Here is a 12,634-nt window from a genome sequence, read left to right as displayed (position 1 = left end):
AAAGATGTCACTTAAGTTCGGTAGCTCAAATTGACATCCTCTGGGAAAAGCCTGGCCGTCAGCCGATCCCTGTGTGTGGCAGTTCCCTTATGCTTCGTGGTAGTCCATGCCATGTCTGGTAGGGCGCTATCTTGTATCCCACATCCGCCTGCTTACTGTAGCGGTACTTACCTTATCCGGGGGCCGGACGCGGTCCTCTCTTCAAGCCGCGCGCGGTCCTGCGGCTGCACGAGCCGCGCGCGGCTCGTCCGACTGTTCTGACAGGAGGGCGGGCAGTGACCGCGAGAAGCGGTCACGTGTCCCGCCTGCAGCTAAGAGCGCGCCGCGAATCTCGGGCGCGCTCTTAAAGAGACAGTGGGAGCCTAAATTGCAAAAAGGCTCCCATTGGCTCCTGTCATGCCAATCACCCCATACACTTACCTGTTGGGGGAGTGGAAGTGACAGGAGCCAATCACATTAGTTTGAAGGCTACTTATACTTACCCTTTTCCCTTAGTTCCTTGCCCTATCGTGGTTTCTGCTACAGTTCCCTTTAGTGCTTGTTGTGTTCAGTTGTGTTTCTCCGTATTTGACCTTGGCTTTGTATTCTGACTTCGTTTTCGCTTTATCCTATTCTGTACTGTTTGCCGGCTTGCTGATTCCTGTGTACCAGTCCCCGGCTAGTTTTCGTTTACGCTGTCTCTTTGTGCCCTTGACCTCGGATCGTTCCTGACTCTGTCTTATCCTATTACGTCGAGTCCGGCCACTCTAAGGTCCGGTAGACGTATCTCTCCTCTGTACTGTCATCTGTTAGGGCTGGATCCTGCGTGTAGGGGTATATACTCGTTACATTACGATAGGGCCATGGACCCCGCAGATTTAGCTCAACAGATGGCGACCCATGAGGCTAGATTTGTAGAGCAGGATCACCGTATGGATCAAATAGCTCAGGCTCTCCAGACGCTCTTAGCTAGAACCATTCCAGCAACCGCACCTAACCCTCCTGCACCCCTGCTTCCTGAAGTATCGACTATGCCTAACGCTACAGCACATTTAACGCCTCCTCCTAGGTATGGAGGGGATTCTAAGACATGCAGAGGGTTCATTAACCAAATAGAGTTTCATTTTGAAATGTATCCACGTTCATTTCCCACAGAGAGGTCTAAAGTTGGGTTCTTTATGCACCAACTTACCGACAAAGCACTTGAATGGGCAAACCCTATTTGGGAGGCTAATGGACCTATGGTGCATAACTTTCACAGTTTCCCAACAGCTTTTCGCAGAACTTTTGATACTATGAAAAGGTCTAAGAATGCCGCTAGAGCATTAATGAGGGTTAAACAGGGTTCTAGGTCTGGGGCTGATTACGCTATACAGTTTCGTACCCTTGCCTCACAGGTCGATTGGACCAATAATGGGTTAACTACGGCCTTCATGGAAGGTTTATCAGACTCTATATTGGATGAGGTAGCAGCTAAGGAGCTTCCTATTGCCTTAGAGGACCTTATTGACTACCTCATCGATATAGATAATAGGATTCGTGACAGGCTCTATACTAAGAACAGGAATAGACGTTTTGTTACACCTATTCAACCCAGAGTTAATATACCGGAGAGTGTTAAAGTACCTGAAGAGGAACCTATGCAATTAGGGGTTGCCAAACTCTCAGATACTGAGAAATTACATAGGAGAAGGGAGGGACTCTGCCTATATTGTGGTAAGAGAGACCATATGGTAAAGGAGTGTCCTCTGCTCCCGGAAAACTCTCGCACCTAAGACCTTATAGGGGACTGGCCTTGGGTGTGATTTCTAAGTCTCCTACATTGCCTCCTAACCGACTGCTTCTCCCTGTTTCTTTACATATGGGAGAGAGTTGTATAGTTGAAAACATAGACGCCCTGGTTGATTCTGGGGCAGCCGAGAACTTTATAGACTCTGGTTTTGTAAAGAGAAACAATATTCCCATCAGAGAGAAGGAGATACCCTTGGCCGTTGAGGCCATAGATGGTAGACCATTGATATCTCCAGTTGTTACTCACGAGACTGCACCGCTACACATGTACACAGGGGTTCTACACTATGAAACCATTCGGTTCCAGGTCATCACCTCTCCCTCTTCACAGTTGGTGTTAGGGTATCCATGGTTACGTGCCCACAATCCCATTTTTGACTGGGAGACAGGGCAGATAAAATCATGGAGTGAAGCCTGCCATGAGTCATGTACTATTGAAGTCACGCCTGTGAATTCTATTAACGTTCCTACTGTTCCTCCTTTATCTACGACTATACCCTCTCAGTATTTAACTTTAAAGACTGTCTTTGATAAAAGAGAGGCTGACAAATTACCGCCTCACAGACTGACGATTGTGCTATTGATTTGTTGCCTGGTACTATACCTCCTAAGGGCAGGGTGTACCCCCTATCGGTTCAAGAAAACCGTGTCATGGAGGAGTACATTAAAGAGTCATTAGACAAGGGATTTATTAGAAGATCCTCTTCTCCGGCTGGAGCGGGGTTCTTCTTTGTATCAAAGAAAGAAGGTGATTTAAGACCTTGCATTGATTATAGAGGTCTTAACAAGATCACCATCAAAAATGCTTACCCTATACCTCTAATAACAGAATTGTTTGACAGGCTCAAACATGCTACGGTATTCACCAAATTAGATCTTAGAGGAGCATACAATTTGATACGTATTAAAAAGGACCACGAATGGAAGACAGCCTTTAACACTCGGTCAGGTCATTATGAGTATACCGTCATGCCATTTGGGCTTTGCAATGCCCCAGCAGTGTTCCAAGAATTTATTAATGATGTCTTAAGGGATTTTATTCACTCATTTGTTATTGTGTACTTGGATGACATTTTAATATATTCTACAGACATTCACGCTCATCACAGACATGTTACAACAGTTCTGAAGACCCTTCTTGCTAATGGTCTTTATTGCAAATTAGAAAAATGTCTATTCGACCAGTCCGAGGTCCAGTTTTTAGGGTATTTGATTTCCGCCGAGGGTTTTCGGATGGATCCCCAGAAGCTCGCTGCAGTCATAGAATGGCCTCTGCCGCAAGGTCTGAAAGCCATCCAGCGTTTTCTGGGGTTCTCTAATTATTATAGACGTTTTATCAAAGGTTTTTCGTCTATAGTAGCGCCTATAACTCGTATGACTAAAAAGGATGGCAATACACGTGTCTGGTCTACTGAGGCACTTCAGGCTTTTGACTTTCTTAAGACTACGTTCGCCTCTGCCCCTATTTTACAGCATCCTGTCCCCTCATTGCCATATATACTTGAGGTTGATGCTTCCGATATAGGGGTAGGTGCTGTCTTATCCCAAAGAGAGTCTCCTGACAAGCCATTGCATCCTTGTGGCTTCTTTTCTAAACAAATGTCCAAGGCAGAGAGGAATTATGATGTGGGTAATCGCGAACTCCTTGCTATCATTTTAGCACTCAAAGAATGGAGACATTTGCTAGAAGGAACTAAGGATCCTATTCTCATATTTACAGATCATAAGAACCTATCCTACCTTAGCGAAGCTAAAAGATTGTCTTCAAGGCAGGCTAGGTGGTCACTGTTCTTGTCTCATTTTAATTATATAATCACCTATAGGCCAGGTGACCGGAACACTAAAGCGGACGCTCTGTCCAGACAATTCGAGACTATTGACAAACAGGAGATTGATGTCACTCCTGTCATTCCCCCAGACAGGATAATAGCAACTACTATATTGTCTATTTCCTCGTCCCTCTTGCAGGCCATACAAGCGAAACAAGGCATGGCACCCAGCGAGAGGCCTAATGATAAATTGTTCGTTGACATTCCCGAGAGACGGGATATTCTGTCACTTTATCACGATACTAAGACTGCTGGACATCCTGGTATTTCCAAAACAGTGTCAGCCGTTTCTCGGTATTTCTGGTGGGATACCTTACGTAAGGATGTTACTGACTATATAAGTGCTTGTACTACTTGTGCATGTATGAAAACCTCTCGTAGAGTTCCTTGTGGGCTGTTGCATCCGTTGCCCGTTCCCGAGAGACCTTGGTCTAATCTATCAATGGATTTTATTGTTGAATTACCCCCTTCGAATGGTAACACAGTCATCCTAATGATAGTAGATCGGTTTTCCAAAATGGCTCACTTTGTGTCTCTTCGCAAGTTGCCCACTTCCAAGGAATTGGCTCTTATCTTCGCTAGAGAAGTGTTTCGATTACATGGTATTCCCTTATCTATTGTATCCGATAGGGGTAGCCAATTTATTTCCAGGTTCTGGAAAGCCTTTTGTTCGGAGATGGGTATTTCCCTCTCATTTTCTTCCGCTTACCATCCCCAGTCTAATGGAGCTGCTGAACGTGCCAACCAGTCTCTAGAGCAGTACCTCCGTTGTTTTGTGTCTCACCATCAGGACAATTGGTCTGACCTGCTTCCTTGGGCTGAATTTGCTCGGAATAATGCCACTCATGATTCTTCCGGCAAAAGCCCTTTTTACGTTGTCTATGGCCAGCATCCCGTTGTTCTTCCGGCTGCATTCTCCTCTCAGGGCATGCCAGTTCTGGATGAGCATTTGGCTGGTTTGCGTAATACTTGGGAGCAGGTTCAGCGTTCTTTGGTGGACTCTGCTGCCCGCCAGAAGGCTCAGGCTGACAAGCATCGCAGAGCGGCTCCTTCCTATGTTGTGGGGGACAGGGTTTTGCTTTCCACACGGAATATTCGCCTCCGGGTGCCTTCTATGAAATTGGCTCCCCGCTTCATTGGTCCTTATCGCATTATACATAAGGTTAATCCCGTTTCTTATGCCTTGGGTCTGCCTAAGAATCTGCGTATACCCAATGTATTTCACACCTCTTTGTTGAAGCCTTACGTACACAACCGCTATACCCGGCATACTCCCCCTCCCCCTCCTGTCTCTGTGGAGGGTCATGAGGAGTTCGAAGTATCTGCTGTTATTGACTCTCGTTTTCTTAGGGGTCGGCTTCAGTACTTGGTACATTGGAAGGGTTATGGGCCTGAGGAGCGCAGTTGGATTTCTGCGGACGCTGTTCATGCTCCCCGCCTTGTACGTTCTTTCCATTCGCGTTTTCCTGCCAGGCCTGGTCCTGCCCGCCCGGAGGGCGTGTCCTCAGGGGGGGGTACTGTAGCGGTACTTACCTTATCCGGGGGCCGGACGCGGTCCTCTCTTCAAGCCGCGCGCGGTCCTGCGGCTGCACGAGCCGCGCGCGGCTCGTCCGACTGTTCTGACAGGAGGGCGGGCAGTGACCGCGAGAAGCGGTCACGTGTCCCGCCTGCAGCTAAGAGCGCGCCGCGAATCTCGGGCGCGCACTTAAAGAGACAGTGGGAGCCTAAATTGCAAAAAGGCTCCCATTGGCTCCTGTCATGCCAATCACCCCATACACTTACCTGTTGGGGGAGTGGAAGTGACAGGAGCCAATCACATTAGTTTGAAGGCTACTTATACTTACCCTTTTCCCTTAGTTCCTTGCCCTATCGTGGTTTCTGCTACAGTTCCCTTTAGTGCTTGTTGTGTTCAGTTGTGTTTCTCCGTATTTGACCTTGGCTTTGTATTCTGACTTCGTTTTCGCTTTATCCTATTCTGTACTGTTTGCCGGCTTGCTGATTCCTGTGTACCAGTCCCCGGCTAGTTTTCGTTTACGCTGTCTCTTTGTGCCCTTGACCTCGGATCGTTCCTGACTCTGTCTTATCCTATTACGTCGAGTCCGGCCACTCTAAGGTCCGGTAGACGTATCTCTCCTCTGTACTGTCATCTGTTAGGGCTGGATCCTGCGTGTAGGGGTATATACTCGTTACACTTACCGGTTCTGCGGGGGTCATGTGCTATCTCCCGCCGGTTGGATACAGGCATGCAAAGCCTCCGACTGCCATGTCATCGGCCCAAGGCCTTTGTGGGAGCCCGTGCCTGGTGTCCATTTATCCCTTCCTTAGGATCGTGGGCCCATGGGTTTTCCGGATTTCGGGTGGCCCTCTGGGTATATGGACGGCGGTGGGTGTTACATCCATTTGAGCCCCCGGCTCGGAAGAAGAGCAGACGTGAAAGGCCTCATCACCTCCCATCCGCACCGCAGGAGGTGTAGGTATATGAGAGTCGTATCCCTTCATAGCCTCCAGCTTGGGTGAGTGGTGTGCTTCGGCGGTGTTGCTGTGGGACTGGTGATCTGAATGAGAGGCTTGCCTTTGAAGCTCAGTCATGGATCCGGCTCCAGAATTTCTGGCAGATATCTTCAAATCTTTGATTGAAAGCAGTGAGCCAGTCCTGTGTCATCAGACCTGTTAATGGTTGCTGAGTCACTGGGATGGCGGCCATGTTGCGTGCATCGCGTGGGTCCCGAGTTGGCCCCTTGCTTGATGCTGGAGAGTGTGAGTCCTTCAGTGGAGAGCGGGATATCCCTCCCGGTTCAGGGGGGGGGGAGGTAACGATGTGAGTGGTAGAAATGGTACAGGAGACTTGGAGATGACAGATTTGTAAATTAGATAAGAGGAACATCGTGCACAACAAGAGTAATATTGAGAGAGTAGATTATGCAATGCTAGTATTCAATACTTATTTGTTACCACTGAGCACTAACAATAATAAAACGTGAAAGGGATACAAAATTAATCAATCACCGCAATGCTTAAAAGTGAACTTGCTAAACACCACGTGCTCAGCCAAAGTCGCAACAAGGCAATGCCAGAATGTCAATCTTCATGCCGAACGCTCTGCCTTCTCCAGCCCCCTCAGCTCTCATGAGGGATCGCCAGGTTCCCCGCCGCGTGGTAAGACTTGCTCTGGATTGGCTCCGCTCCCCACAACCTTGAGCCCAGGCCTTTACGAGGGCCAAAGCCTCATGCTACAGATCCCCCTACTCCGTGTGGCAGGATCTTGGGCCTGCTTGAGTTCCAAAATCTGGGACCCCCTTCAGGTATGTGGATGGCAGGCTGGATATGACTCCACGTGGACCCTCAGACTGCAAGAGGAACGTGGGGTACAGTGATAGCTTGGGTCTGCATTTCGTCAGGAGGAGGCAGTGCTGCGAGGACGGCTGCTTAAGCTGTGCCAGGATGCCTGGCAGATTGCGTCAAAGCTGGCCTCTACACTGTGTGCAGAATTATTAGGCAAATGAGTATTTTGACCACATCATCCTCTTTATGCATGTTGTCTTACTCCAAGCTGTATAGGCTCGAAAGCCTACTACCAATTAAGCATATTAGGTGATGTGCATCTCTGTAATGAGAAGGGGTGTGGTCTAATGACATCAACACCCTATATCAGGTGTGCATAATTATTAGGCAGCTTCCTTTCCTTTGGCAAAATGGGTCAAAAGAAGGACTTGACAGGCTCAGAAAAGTAAAAAAAAGTGAGATATCTTGCAGAGGGATGCAGCACTCTTAAAATTGCAAAGCTTCTGAAGCGTGATCATCGAACAATCAAGCGTTTCATTCAAAATAGTCAACAGGGTCGCATCAAGCGTATGGAGAAACCAAGGCGCAAAATAACCTCCCATGAACTGAGAAAAGTCAAGCGTGCAGCTGCCAAGATGCCACTTGCCACCAGTTTGGCCATATTTCAGAGCTGCAACATCACTGGAGTGCCCGAAAGCACAAGGTGTGCAATACTCAGAGACATGGCCAAGGTAAGAAAGGCTGAAAGACGACCACCACTGAACAAGACACACAAGCTGAAACGTCAAGACTGGGCCAAGAAGACTGATATCTCAAGACTGATTTTTCTAAGGTTTTATGGACTGATGAAATGAGAGTGAGTCTTGATGGGCCAGATGGATGGATTGGTAAAGGGCAGAGAGCTCCAGTCCGACTCAGACGCCAGCAAGGTGGAGGTGGAGTACTGGTTTGGGCTGGTATCATCAAAGATGAGCTTGTGGGGCCTTTTCGGGTTGAGGATGGAGTCAAGCTCAACTCCCAGTTTCTGGAAGACACCTTCTTCAAGCAGTGGTACAGGAAGAAGTCTGCATCCTTCAAGAAAAACATGATTTTCATGCAGGACAATGCTCCATCACACGCGTCCAAGTACTCCACAGCATGGCTGGCAAGAAAGGGTATAAAAGAAGAAAATCTAATGACATGGCCTCCTTGTTCACCTGATCTGAACCCCATTGAGAACCTGTGGTCCATCATCAAATGTGAGATTTACAAGGAGGGAAAACAGTACACCTCTCTGAACAGTGTCTGGGAGGCTGTGGTTGCTGCTGCACGCAATGTTGATGGTGAACAGATCAAAACACTGACAGAATCCATGGATGGCAGGCTTTTGAGTGTCCTTGCAAAGAAAGGTGGCTATATTGGTCACTGATTTGTTTTTGTTATGTTTTTGAATGCAAGAAATGTATATTTGTGAATGTTGAGATGTTATATTGGTTTCACTGGTAAAAATAAATAATTGAAATGGGTATATATTTGTTTTTTGTTAAGTTGCCTAATAATTATGCACAGTAATAGTCACCTGCACTCACAGATATCCCCCTAAAATAGCTATAACTAAAAACAAACTAAAAACTACTTCCAAAAATATTCAGCTTTGATATTAATGAGTTTTTTGGGTTCATTGAGAACATGGTGGTTGTTCAATAAAAAAATTAATCCTCAAAAATACAACTTGCCTAATAATTCTGCACTCCCTGTACGTCTGGCTCGCCAGGCCTGTGTTGCAGGAATGCAGCTCCAGCTCAGGGGGGAGGGGGGGGGGGGGGAGGATAATGGAGATGCAAGGTATCAGCTTCAAAGGAGGCGCCCAGAGTCAGGAGGTCGGCCGCCACTTCCAGCTACCACGACGCCAGCTTCAGTAGGCCTCAGAGTCGGACGAGTTAAGTATCCATCTGGGCCCCACTATCCAAGCTTAATATGGATAGTGATCCACATATAGCAAGGGACCGCTTCCAAAATTAATTGAGTGGAAATTATCAGTTTTTATCAAGTTAGCAGGAGCTGCAGAGGAATAACGTCTGGACATCAATGGTATCGTGATTTTTTTTTAAAATACAAAAGTAAAAGAGATCCTAAAACATGAATGGCTCCAGAAAAATTGAAATTAAAGGGACACTGTAGTCACCCAGACCACTTCAGCTCATTGCCCCAAGTCCCTTAACCCTACAGTGGTAATTATTGCAGTTTCTGAGAAACGTCAATAATTACCTCTGAGGGTTAACTCCTCCTCTAGTGACCTTTGGTTTGTTTCCTGACGCTGGATGTCCTCACACTCTGCATGAGGACTTCCAGTGTCAGATATTTCCCCATAGGAAAGCATTGAATAATGCTTTCCTGTGGGGAGATGCTAATGCGAGAGCGGCCATTAACGCCCATACGCATTACGTCTCTCCCGCCCGTGGGTGGAGCCTGAGTTAAGGAATTTTAACCCCTTCAGCAACGCTGGAGGGGGCACTCCAGGAGCCTACAGTGCCAGGAAAACAGGTTTGTTTTCCTGGCACTATAGAATTCCTTTAATTCTCCTCGATCTGTCTCAGTAACAGTAAATTTGTGATGCAATACTAACCGCTAACCAGCAGAGGGCCTTTTACAACCATGATACCTTACGGCTTGCAATTAAGACAAGAAGGCTTACATTGGTTAACTCTTTCTTTACTGAACCTCCAATAGCAGCAAAGAAAGTACATTAGAAAAAACTTTACATAGGTAAAAGCCCCAAACAATCCTGGCACAGAGCCCAGCACATGACCACCCACGGCATTTCCTCGTACTTTGCTGCTCCACGTCAGATAAGTACTTGTGCGGTTTTGTTTCATTTGAAATTATATCACTTTGTGACTTTCATTGTATTGCTGTGCTTATCGACGTATCGTATGCATATGTGTATCTTTGATATGCCGATTGATGCAGTTTTACCTGGATATGTGTACGAACGGTTGGGTTCCTGTTTTTCTTCTCTACAGCTGGGGCATTTGGCTTCACTCATTTGTTCTGGAGGGGCAACAGAATCCCGTTTTGGCAACTTATTCCTCCTGGTTCCTGTTTTGCACTGCCCCTGTTTTCTTCTACTCTGTCAGCTGATGGCTTCAGAGTTAACTGTACTGATCTGGTTTTACTCGATCATGATACTGGACTCTGTACCAGGATTGGTTTATCTATATGAAGTTTTTTCTAATGTCATCTTTGCTGCTGTTGGTGGTTCAGTAAAGAAAGGTCACCTGTGTCTTTTATTTTTATTTTTTTGAAAATAATGACTTCTTCATGAAATAGCAAAATCATGTAATTATCACAAACAAGAAAATGAGAAGATCACTCAATACATCATTATAATATAATCACTATTTCCCCATTTATTTCAATAAAATTGGTGGTTTTAGCCTTTTGAAATCTGAATTCGATCTTTAATGACAGACTGCAATTGGGCTCCTGTTTTTTCCAAGTTGTATTGCTCTTCAAACTGCTTAAAACAAACAGAAGATAGCTCTATACAAAGCAGTTATAAGAAGCTGCTCTCATTCTAGCAATATGAGATTATGCAAGGACTTAATGGAGACATTTATATAAAGTGAACGTGAAGGTAGGTGGTTACAAGACTGGTGGTTGGACAAACATTCTTGAAGGTAAATGGGTTCCATCATACTTTTAAGAATATCTGATGCTCACGATTGTAAACGTATTCGGAGCATTCAGGAAAAGAAGACTGAATTCTCAGTCTATCACTGCCGCCAAGGTGGAAGACAATCGGTACTGGCAATGGCAAGTGGATATTCCATTCTATCAAGTGGGCTGAAGAGCATGCAATCACTGCGTTCAGATAGATTTCTGGTTTCTATCAATCAACTTACAAACAATTTGACAAAGAGCCAGGTGAAGGTGTTACTGGAACATAAAAGCTATGGTGTAGTGGTTAGGTTCTTGCTTTGTGGAGCACATTGTCCACTATTCACTGAAACAAGGCAAACTGAATACATTAACAGCCACATGACTACATCTTCAGAAACAAATCAGGTGAAACTGTGAGATAAAGTAACAAATGAAGGATATATAAAGAACGTGTTGCAGGAAATAAATGATTCAATCCTTAACTATGCCATTATAAACATAAAGACGCTTTTCAAATGGAAATGTGCAAGTCTTTATCAAGGCTTCACATTCTTACGTTTTCAGGGAGACAGATGTGAAATTGTAAAAATTTATAAATAAATGATTTCTTAAATACAATATATTTTTATAAACATCAGAAGATGACTTACCATCACATCAAATAAATAGCAGCCACAGATTGACGTACTTGATAAACGTAACTATTAATACAGTAAATATATCAAGTAATTTGAAATGTAAAACCTGTTATGAGGCGTCTCTGCCGTCTCATTAATATCAGAGTTTGTGGATGCAATAGGAAAATACTTAAAAAGTGGCATCTTTAAACTCACAACAGATTATGAGAAGAAACAGCCATTAATCCGGATGCGGTCATAAATGTAAGCTTGTAAATAAGGGTCGGGGCATAATTTACCTTACTACTAACACTAACAAAGAATTGGATTTGAATATGGCAAAATATTGCACAAGTTAAATTAACAGTCTGAACAGCAATGCGACTATATATCAGCAACACAACGGATAAGGACAAACAATACTAAAATTGAAAGTATATCGCAAATGCTCTGAACATTACACAAGTTAATTTCTATTCATCTTACCAATCTTATATGAAATTGCAAGGTGGGGCCTGCGTGCCCACCATTAACCCTGCTTTTTTACCAATAAAATCTTGATTTTCAAAAAAAAAAAAAGAAAAAAAAGAAATTGCAAGGTTTATTTGTTATAAAATGGTAACCGATTTTTAATATCTTAATGTAAAAGCGAATATTGCCTCTGTGATTGCAGTAGTTTCGGAACAAACACCCTTGGCTGCCTACAACCATAGCAGCCGATTTCTCCATCCCAAATCCAATCTGGTTTATAGAAATGCTGCAAATTAAAGAACTTTTTGATGGAATTGGAATTTGCAGCAATGAGATGGGTCTATAAAGGACAGGAACCAAGAAAGGACTAGAAATGTGTACGTCTGGATGGCAGCTGTGAAGCAGGCAAGGCCTAGCATCGTCAGTCATAGCAAAAATCTCCTATTGTTCTGACAAACATTTGCTTGTCCCTTTATAATGTAGTGCTCAAATTAGGTAATATGGGATTAATTTGTTAAAACAATCATTGGGTGTACTGGATAGAAACAACACCATGTTCTATACCCCATCTTCAGGACTGTGGAAGGGTACCAGCTGTGGGGAAGCAGGTATAGGATTGAGGAAGGAGGGTACCAACTGTAGAGGAGCAGGTAATGGATTGGGGATGGAGGTTACCAGCTGTGGGGAAGCAGGAGAGCAGGTAATGGATTGGGGATGGAGATTACCAGCTGTAGGGTAGCAGGAGAGCAGGTAAAGGATTGGGAATGGAGGTTACCAGCTGTGGGGTAGCAGGAGAGCAGGAACTGGATTGGGGATGGAGGGTACCAGCTGTGGGGAAGCAGGAGAGCAGGTAATGGATTGGGGATGGAGGGTACCAGCTGTGGGGAAGCAGGAGAGCAGGTAATGGATTGGGGATGGAGGGTACCAGCTGTGGGGTAGCAGGAAAGCAGGTAATGGATTGGGGATGGAGGGTACCAGCTGTGGGGAAGCAGGAGAGCAGGTAATGGATTGGGGATGGAGGGT

Source organism: Pelobates fuscus, chromosome 5 (genome assembly GCF_036172605.1).
Source record: "Pelobates fuscus isolate aPelFus1 chromosome 5, aPelFus1.pri, whole genome shotgun sequence".
Taxonomy (NCBI): domain Eukaryota; kingdom Metazoa; phylum Chordata; class Amphibia; order Anura; family Pelobatidae; genus Pelobates; species Pelobates fuscus.
This window is presented reverse-complemented; position numbering follows the sequence as displayed.